The sequence below is a fragment of the Cinclus cinclus genome, chromosome 10, assembly GCF_963662255.1.
Source record: "Cinclus cinclus chromosome 10, bCinCin1.1, whole genome shotgun sequence".
NCBI classification, from domain to species: domain Eukaryota; kingdom Metazoa; phylum Chordata; class Aves; order Passeriformes; family Cinclidae; genus Cinclus; species Cinclus cinclus.
In genome coordinates, this window is record NC_085055.1 from 3,939,425 (window position 1) to 3,950,037 (window position 10,613).

Below are 10,613 nucleotides of genomic sequence, written 5' to 3' on the forward strand. Positions count from 1 at the left end.
TCTCATCCCATGGCTCTGGGAAAGCAGGACATCTCCTGTGCCCTGCCCATGCTGCCATTCACCCCTGAGAATAAGGGGAAAGCTCCAGCTATTGTCCAGGTCCTGAAAGTCTTTTATGAGAGAAGAATGAGCCTGAAACGCAACAGCTTTTTTGGTGAAGGAAGCTTCACGTGACTCATCCATCACAAGCTTTATTATTGTTTCAGACCCTACTGCAGGTTTACAACCACATGTTTTAGGGACCTCGCATTTTCCCTGTGAAATATTCCCTGCACCGTGTTTAGAGCTGACAGGCAAGTGGTTGTAAAGTCAACCGTAAGAATCAGGGCTGGCAAGTTCTGCATCAACACAATAAAAAAAGTCCATTATTAGTATTTTGTGATTAATGATTGTATATTATAAACCTACATTAATAAGTATAACATACTCTCAGTATTTTATTGCTGTTTTTATGATATGACAGGCAAATCTATGAGAGCATATTTAATGCACTCACATGCCCATATTGTGTGTGTAATTTACACAAACTGTAGACATGGCTTAAAATGCATCTAAAAAGGACACAATCAAGGTTGGTAGGACTCCAACATAACCCAAATTTTTCCTTATGGTTGCATCTTCTACAGAAAGATTTTTGCATTCTTCATGATCTCTAAATTTCTGCAATTTAGCACAACTGAGGAAGGTAAAATTAGGGGATGGAAATAGCGTTGGAAACATAGCCTTGTGAAAAAATCTGTAAACTTTGAAAATATTATTGCAGTCCAACGCAGAGGAGAAAGGGAAAGGCTGTTAGGAATCAGAATTAGTGTCTTGTCCAAAGAGTAGAACTTAAAACTGCTTCAAGTTTCTTAAAAGTGCTCATTTTGCTGAGCTCAGACACAGATGCAGCATTTGGCAACCTGCACTCACTTGACCGGCCACCACCTGCAGCCAAGGCTTAGAGAGATAAAGCAGCAAACGGGTACATTGCATCAACCAACCCTCCACATTAATTATCAACTTTCCTGGCTCCCAGTCAGGTCTCCAGGCTGTGCAGCAGCTCCTGCAGAAGGGGAGGTGCACTGATGATCTCTGGAGGATGTTGGCTGGTGCTGAGGCTCCTGCAGCCCCTGGGAGGAGTGTTCTGTACACCAGCTCCTCCTGCCTTCAGAGCGCCTTTTTGAGAAAGGACCAGCTCTCTGCCAGGCTCCTCAAGCTATTTTGTCCAGCATTTACCTTTCACTTTCATATCTCCCAGTTGCTTCACGTAAGAAAAAATTACCCTTTCTCAATATGTCAAAATACATCATAATTCATTGATATGCTATTAAAAGAGAAATGTGTTTCAAACATCTGGATAAATGCACATGTGCATGCAAATAGGGCACCCTGGGCAACTGCATTTTTTTAGCAGCAATTTGAAGGGGCAAATTCCTGAGTGTAGGAGCAGCAGAGACATCCACAGATAAATAGGCATCTGGGTCAAATTCCCTGAGCCTCAGAAATCTTTGTTTGCAGCTTATCAGTGTCATATCAGGGTTCCTCCTATTCAAAGATAGGTGTATAGTTAAGAAAGCAAGGAAACCTGAGGGCCAACTGAATAGAAAAAAAAAAATAGAGGGTGGCATGGAAGCCCTTACTCAGGTTGGGTCTAAGTAATTTAAAGAGATTTTAACTGAGAGTGGTCTTGCCCAAGAATAAAGATGATGTGAGCTCAGATGCCACAACCTATATGCTACAATAAAATAGACAAGTTGGTCTACTAATAAATGCTGGCAAATGAATCTTCTTTTTACATTAAGCATTTCAAAGTTTTCCTGCCTTTTAAAAGCAATGTTTTTCATGAAAAGAGTGGGACAGTTCACATGTGGATACAGAACTGTGGATCCAGGGTCTGGTGTTGCTGTGCAAGGTGTGCACTCCATTCAGCAATGTTCGTGCCAGCAGCAGCTCCCAAACTCAGCCCCAGTGTGGTAAATTTGCCCTCAGCAGAAATTTGGAACATTCCAAATTATGAAAAAGGCATTCATATAAACTGAAGGGATCTCTGACACATTTGTCTTCAAAAGGAGGAAAAGACCCCCTTCTCCCATGGCATGTTCTCTCTAAGAACTTATATTTCAATCAATTTTTACATTATTAATTTAGCCAACCACAGAAAAACCCCAAGCCCCCAATGCATTCTTTGATTACAGATGAAAAAACATGCGTACAAGAGCCACATTTTTAGATGTAGCCTCCTTCAGTGGGATTTATTTCTCCAGCCAGCCAAGCTGACTTGGCCAGCAGCCTGACCCCAGCAGCTCTGGGTTACAGCCCCTGCAGGAGTCGGATACTCAGCTCTGCTAGAAAACATCACGTGGAAGAACTTGGTGGCAACTTCTGAAAACCTGAGCTCAAGGGACTTGAGCTATAGCATGCAAAGGAGATGGGGGATAGGACATTTTTATCTTAAACCTGTTGTAAAATGTGTTCATAATCACACAGGAGCAGCTCATTTGTTTCCATAGGAGGTGATAATCCAGGTCAGAGGAGAATTTTAGTGTTCAGCTAGTAAGGATGAGCTTGCACACACTATACCCAGCTTTGATACAAATACAAAAATGCTTTTGGGTTGGTTGGGTTGTTTTTTTTTTCTTTTTATAGGTAGGTAATTTCTCTCTACTCCAACCCACTTGGAATAACATGACTGGAGCAATTTTCTACTGAATTGGTTGTACTTAACAGGATTGCCTTGTTAGTGACTAGAGAAAATCCAAGTAAAAATTAAACAATAATTAGTACAGCTTGGATGCAAGAGTAAAATCTTTGGGACTGGGACCCTCTGGTGCTGCAAGTTTGGTCATTTCTTTGCACAGCAGTGTATCTGCTACCCTCACAAGTGACAACAGCCTCTGCATGAAGGTGCACCCCTGTGTTTCTGACACAATAAGCATGTATTTAACATTATAACATCCCAAAAGTAGCCTCCTTCTTCATCCAGTTCACCTCAGAGACATGTTGGCTTCAAAGCACAGATGGGTCATTAACATATGACTGTTGTTGGGCATAAATAACCCAAAAAATACCTAACACAGCTGGAGACGAGCACATTCTGAAACACTGAAAACAAAAGAGGCAAACTGATCCACCCCATAATTTCTGCAGTCAATGGAAGCTGCTGAACAGCATTGAGAATTGGGCTGCCTGCTCAGACACAGAAAAATAAGAGTTTATAAACCTAGCACTCTTAGGTAGCAAATTTGAAACTGGTCATTTTAATCCCCCAACATTCTGTTTCTTTCAGCACGATGCATTTAAATACTGCAAATGCTAATGTAAACCACTTTGATGCTGGGAAATAGAATATCTGTGAAGTGCCTTGGAAACATCAGCTGAAAGATGCTGTAAGAGAGCAAAGCTCTACCCTCATTTTCCAAGGAGAGAATTTCAAATTCTAGGCAGTTTGCCCAGTCACGACATTTTAGGCAAAGTGCCACTGGAAAATATTTTGTGCCATCCCAAATCACTTCTCCCTGGAATGGTTTTAACACAGCACAAGCCTTAAGCTCTCACAAAATGAAGGCTTACCCTGTTTCCTACACAGTGTCTGTGACCCACCCAGCTGTCCCCCCTCATTTGAACAGTTTGCTGTTCCCCTGTAGGTGACAATCAGCAGCCACAGAGAGCAGCTGGAATTCCAGTGCAATTCCCCCACCCTGCTTCCAACCAGGTGCAGGAACCCATCCTTCCACAGAACTCGACAGAAAGTCTTGTAATAACATTTCCTGAGTGCAACCTAGGCATCGTCTGGGGAGAGCAGTATGAAGTCATGGAGGTAGCATTACCTCTAAAATGTGTGAAATATTGAGAGGGGCCATATTTTTTTATCACATAAATAAAAAAGTCCCACCAAGAGGTACATCACTAATTAACTGGATAATCACATTCCAGGGCGTAAATTGTAAAGCTCAGAAAACCCCACTGTTTTCTATACCTTGTAGAGAGACATGTATAAAATCAGAGGTCAGTTTGTCATGGCTTAGAAGAAGCTCCATCAAACGTACATTTTATTTCCTTAGCAGTTTGTTGACATTGACTATTTCTGTCTCAAGTGACTGACCAGACGGTTTTGCCATAGAGATGGGCAGTGGATGGGAATGAACTCTGACCCGTTTAATTTAAGTCTAAAATTTATTGTTCCAGACCAACAATGGTCTGGGGAAGCACTGCCTTTGACCTGCTGGGTACATAAAATCATATACACAAAAGGAACTATACAAAATAGAACCTGGATTGTTTAAAAGATAAGCCAGTTCCTCTGAGGTTAGGGATTCATATCATGGAAGATTAAATCTTAGATAGATTTTATCTATAGATGGGAAAATAAATTTAGTGAATAATTTTATTTATTGGACTCAATAAGGGTAATTATGAAGCCATACATATTTTTTATCAGTTCCTCAATAGGGAAAATTAACTTGGCCTTGATCCCACCTTTATTTTATTATCCATCTCCTACACCAAGAGCATTTAGAAGCAAAAAATTGTTTCTTGGCTTTTTCTTTGGTTAAACAGGAAATAAAATTTACATTTTCATGCATGCACACTGGACCTGGTGCAGGTCTTTGCTTGCTGCTAAAACCCTGGATTTAATTCCTGGATGCAAACAGGTAATGCTGGACACAAAAAGCAGAATCCTAAGTCTGACACTGGTCTGAAAGGGCTTTTTTCTCTTATTTGAATTGCACCAACACGCTGTGAACCATAAGGTAAACTGCAGAGCACCTGTAACATCATATTAAATCTTTGCAATGCTGCATTTCTCATGGTCAAAATAAGTTTGATAAGATTAGAAAATAAATCTAATGTGGTACTTTGTGGTACCTCTGCACCACCAAAGTACACAAAATGGCTCCACTGTACATCGGTACTAAAAAATATTATATAAATTCCTCTGACCTAATTTTTTAATGTTCTCATAGTTGGCATTATATATGTATACACACACAGGCGCATTTTTCACATATTTAACCAGTAATAACTTTTATCACCACAATTTTGCTATTGATTGCTTCTCTAACAGTGAAATGCATCACAAACAGAAATGAATGAAGCTGTCGGGAAGAAAGTTCCATAGTAGCTTAACTGTCAGTTCCCATCATAAATAACCATGACATCATATGAGTCTTATCTACGGGTTGCTCTTACTGATCAATGGCATCACTCTAGTAGTGTAAATAGCTTCTAATGTCCCATCTTCCACCTTCAAATAGATTCTGATTATTTATGATGGCTGTTAGGTTACAAGTCTGAGCTGCGGTTTGGATTTATTTTCTACTTACAGCTGCTGTGGATTTCAAGTTAGATAGGATTATTTTTTAGTTAGGATGATGAAATGGGATAGACTTGTCATGGAGCCTAGAAAAGCCTTCATCTCATTTACTCTCTGTAGCAATTTGACTGTTAATCCAAAGACCTTAAAGGCTTTTCATTAAATAATTCAAAATGTTAAAACACAGAGTGCTGGTTACTTTTGCCAGGTTCAGAGCAGCCTAATCAATTTACAGTTAAAAAGAAAAGGAATAATATTTTTCCTTGTTACTAAACTACAAAGGAGTTTCATTATGTGCGGAACTGTATAACACAACCTTACAAAATTGTCACAAATATATAACAGCTAACAGAAAAATCTTCTTGTCAGCTTTTCCCATGGTGATCATGAAAAAACTAATGATGTTTTACTCACTCACTCAAAAAAAACTATTCACCCCCAGGCTAGTCGATATTTGGAAGGATGATATAATCTCTATATTTCTTATGATAATGAAAGTCCTGTCTGCCTGAATACAGAGCTCTAGACATTTTTTTTTTCCATATCTACTGCATTCTTATACTCCCAAAATGGATCTTTTAATTGAGAACTGGAACACACAGAACAACAGCACCTTGAGAAACAAATGCACATAGGTTCCCACTTGCCACAACAGATTAAGGGGGGGTCAATGGCATGTTAACGAATTAATTACTGAAATTTCCAGAGTCAAGTTCCTCTCTTGCATTTCATTTAGCAAGTGCACCAAGTTGAGAGGCATCCTTGAGAGAATGGGTCATTTTTTCACAGCAACAAAAATAATTAATAAATGGTTAGTGTTGTCCAGTGCATTTCTCTAAAGAAAACACCCTAATGACACTGAGGGGAAAATCAATAAGGATAAAAATGCAGCAGTGATAAATATTCTGCTACTCTTATCCTTCGGTGACCCTCTGAAGGGCTTCAGATTTAAAGACTCATCCCACTATAGTCTTTTATTCCCCTTTTTACCATATTCATCAGTTAATATGTAACTCTGAGCTGATTACAACTTATCTGTAAATGTCTTTTATGCAACAGCAGTGCACGAGCCCCTCAGTGGAACAAACCTGGCACATTCTTTTAGCTCTCCTTATGGCAATTTAATTGCGAATGATAAAAAACTCACTATGGTATTTGGTGTGATAACTTGACAATGCAAAGATCTTTGGGTTTGGCCTGAAAGAATCCAAAACACGCTCCAATCTTTGTATCTGGGTGACAAGCACTTATTTTTCCATCCAGTATTTCCTCCTTAAGATTGTTCTGTTTGGTGAAGAGCTGTTGTGCTCAGAACAGCGTGCACCTCCGAGCGCTGCCTTGCCTCGATTAAAGAGTAACCACAGCACCAGAGGTCACCTCGAAATGGAAAGTCTTTAAAACACACCAGCAAAATCACTGTCTGGGCTGGAGGCTTTCCAAAGACAGTTCAGTCATTACCAATAAAACCCTGATGGCACTTTTCCAGTCTCTACTGTTGTTTGAGCTTACAGAAATATGGCAATACCATCATTTTTGCGCGTCCCCTCTCCCACCCGTGGCAGACTTTCCCCTTTTTTTTCATTCCCTGTTTTTTTTTTCATTCCCAACACGAAAATCTGTTTCTTATGCCTTAGGTGAAGTTAAAACCCCAGCAGGGAGAAGGAGGGAATGTGGCTGCTGGGCGCTGACAATGGCTGTTTTGTCACCGCCAGGCGCTGGTGGCCATCGGCAAGTGTGGACGAATCCAGCCACTTGATGCCAGGGTGGATGATTTATTGCCCGAGTGTCTTCGATGGCAATTGGACCCCTTCCCGCTGTCACTCACGCCTTGCAAAGATTTGGTCCTAAAGAAGAGGTTCCCCCCAGTCTAAAGAGATTACAATGCTTGTCATAAAGTGTCTTTTAGTGGAGGGAAATGGGTATGAAAATGGGTAAAGAAAGGAAACAATTGGAAGAGGAGAGAAGATGGATGTTCTGTAACCTTTTCTCAGAGACCCAATTCTCCTTCTTTTTCTCCTGTCTTTAGCAGGTTTTTGTTTTGGTTGATGACAATGCGTAATAGCCTGATAAATTGATTTTGTGAGTCCCCTTTCTCATCTCTTGAGAAGACACTAACTCGTTGGGACTTCAGAGGGCTCTCGGAGGCAGGAGACAACAATTAGTTTGTTGGGGATGTCAGACAGGAGCTTCAAAGTTTTGCCAGTAAAAATCCTTTCTGACAGATCAGTGCTGACAACGCTGGCAGCTGCTAGGAGAAGTGGAGCTGGAAACTCCCTCTGACTCTCAGGAGCAGGGAAAAATTGCGGGATATTAACTCTGTACAGTGGGTTGGGCACTGGTGCTGCTGCTTTTCACTGAAGCATGTATGGCAATGACTAACACTTTCCACAGGATGAAAAAAGATTAAGAAATATTTTTAAATAAATTTTTTCTAGGTTTTTGGTTGTCGCTTTGGGTTTTTTTTGTTTTGTTTTGTTTTTTACAAAACCTAATGCATAACATCTAAAAATTTTCAAACTTTTAAAATTTTGATTTTTAAAAATCAAGAAAGCACATCATAGCAAGATATGCTTCTGCAGACCTGAAATAGATGGTCTTGACACTTGTTTTAAAAACTCATTCCAGAAACACTGGTCTATGTTTTAAAAGTGAAACTTCAAAATGGTCAAATTTTTTTTTGCTTCTTGAAAAACCAAGAAAATCCTTCATGACTTTCTGAAAGCACTCACACTCACACAGCAAAACCAGTTGCATTGGGGTATGCTTGTGTACCTCCCATTACAGGAAATCTTGCAGTAGAGCTCTGCTTATAAAATCTCCTGAATTCAGCAAATGTTGATTTTCTAAGCCTGGAAATAAAAATATCAGCCATTTCCTTAAGGAAGAAGCACTGGTCATCTCGGGCTTGCTGAAAAGAAGCCACTAGAACCAGTTTGTTGACAGATCATAGACCCAGAGGAAAGCTGTGTTTCACAGGTTTTGGGGAGGAGGATCTGACACCAAAACCTGGCAAAGGCTTTGTGAACTTCCACAAAAGAAGCTGGGGACAATTAGTCTCTATTAAATTGATAGGGTCATGTTACACAATACAGCTGCATTCCAGAAGAAGGGCATTGCACGTGTTGATATGGGCTCCGGCACATCTGTTGGCTCCCTTATATATGTTACGAGACACAGACTTTTATGTTTTATTTCACCACAGTTAATATGGATTTTTGCTGTTAAGTTGAAGATGCCTAATATTGTGCTTCTTGGTAAATTTTCACATAAACACATACTCTCCCCAGACTCCCCTGTGCCATGATTTTGCTGGAGATCTCAGAGAAGCGGAAGCAAACGTATTTAAAAATTTCTAGGAAAGATAAACTCTCAATACCAATATGCCTATGTGACAAATCAATAAAAAATTATTTTAAGAACTTTTTCTATCACTCTATACCATACACATATTTCATACAGGTTGGTAACTACACACCTTATAGCTTCCTCTGTTTATTTCCTTGATAAACTGCATAAGGAACTGACCCTCCACAAAGAAATCTTCCACTGAACAGAATTTATTTGAAAAGGAAGAGGAAGGATGAAGTGTATCAATAAGGAACTAAACCAGACCTTTCAAACCTGGAGAAAAAAGGGCATGTTGTACATTCAGTAGTTAGAGCCAATTTCATGAGAGTATAAATTGCTTTGCCGAAAATCTCTTTAGGTGCATTAATGCTGTTGTAAAGACACAGCTGGAGTAATAATTGCACAGTCATTTGCTGGTTTTTAAAATCACATCAGTCCAAATATTATCACCCAGAGTTATACATCCTGCTAGAAACAGTCTATTAATATCCCACACAACAAAGGTTCAACAAATCTTGACTAAAGCCCAGATTATTGGAAAGGTGAGACAAGTCTGGTGTGAGAGCTGCAGACAAAGTTAGGCCCAGCAGCATTTCTCAGTCCATTTCTTGTTTCAAGCTGTTACTGGGAGGTATAAAAGAATCAGGGTATGTGGGAAAAAAATGTCCTTTGAGTGGGAGAGAAAATATGGTGGTTTTTTTCTTTCAAAGATATACTAGAACTCGATCAGGCTATTAACCAAATAGATAAAACTGGCACTTCAGTCCCTGCCGCTAACAGAACTCTGTGCAGTCACAAAACCTTCTCAACACACCAGGAGACTCTTAAAATTCAAGCACTCTCAAAGTTAGCAGCACCCCTGAGAGCCACAAATTGGGAGAAATTAATTCTGTGCCTCTGCACCCCTCATTACCAGGAGAGCTGAAGTAGGTCAAATGCAAGTTAATCTCTTAAATTCCACTTTTGTACACGGATGTTAAAGCAGCCATTACTTTTGCACTGGCAAATGTCTCCAGGCTAAAGTGCATAACTTTAATAAACCATAACAGGTTGGTATTGAATATAATTCCAGGTAAATGCCTGAGTTGTTTTTTTAGTATTTTAATGTTGTCCCCTGAAATGCCCACCTCATGCATCACTGTAACAAGCATGTCTGAAAGGTTCAGCTGCACCTAAATGACTATTTGTGATAAACACTTCATTCTTTTGGAATTAGTAAATGTCCATGAATGTTAAAACAATTCATTTTTTCATGTCAAACTATGCCAAAGAGAATAGTGTGCTGAAGATGATGCCAGGAGAGAGGAAAACAAGTTTTAAAGGAAACAAGTCCCTGCTGAATGATGCAATAACCCCCTTCACATAGCCTATGCCAAGAGATGTCTAGCAAAATTGAAATGTTCCAGCCCTCATTTCAGTACACATTATACATTATATAAAGGTTGTATACAAAACATTGTATTTTTATTTTTTACTGGTGCATCAGTCCTGAGAGCCCAGCTTTTAAACTGCTTTCCTAAGGAGCAGACCATTGTGGGTAGACACACAAGAAGTTGGTGCTATTCCTATTAAAACCAGTGGGAAAACTGCTTTGCTCTGGAGTCATGGCTTCAGTCTGTGTAAATGCATCCACACAAGGTATCATGTTCATCTCAAAGAGTTACTCTAATAGAATTGTGATTTTTAGGTCCATCAGACCTTGCACAACTCCTGCTGATGCCAAAGGGAATTGCATACATGGGAAGAGCATGTTAGATTTTCTGCAGTGGCTTCCCTACTCCTGCTAATTCACCCATGGGTAATGTCCCTGCTGACAGTGGCAACTCCGTGAAAAATATATTCTTGTCCTAAGTATTCCAGATTTACATTATAAATAAAGAGAGTAATATAGCTTCAGGTCAAAGCCATACCTCAGTATGGGCTGGCCATTGCACATTTGTCCCTGCTCCTAATGCATCTTCAGAAAACA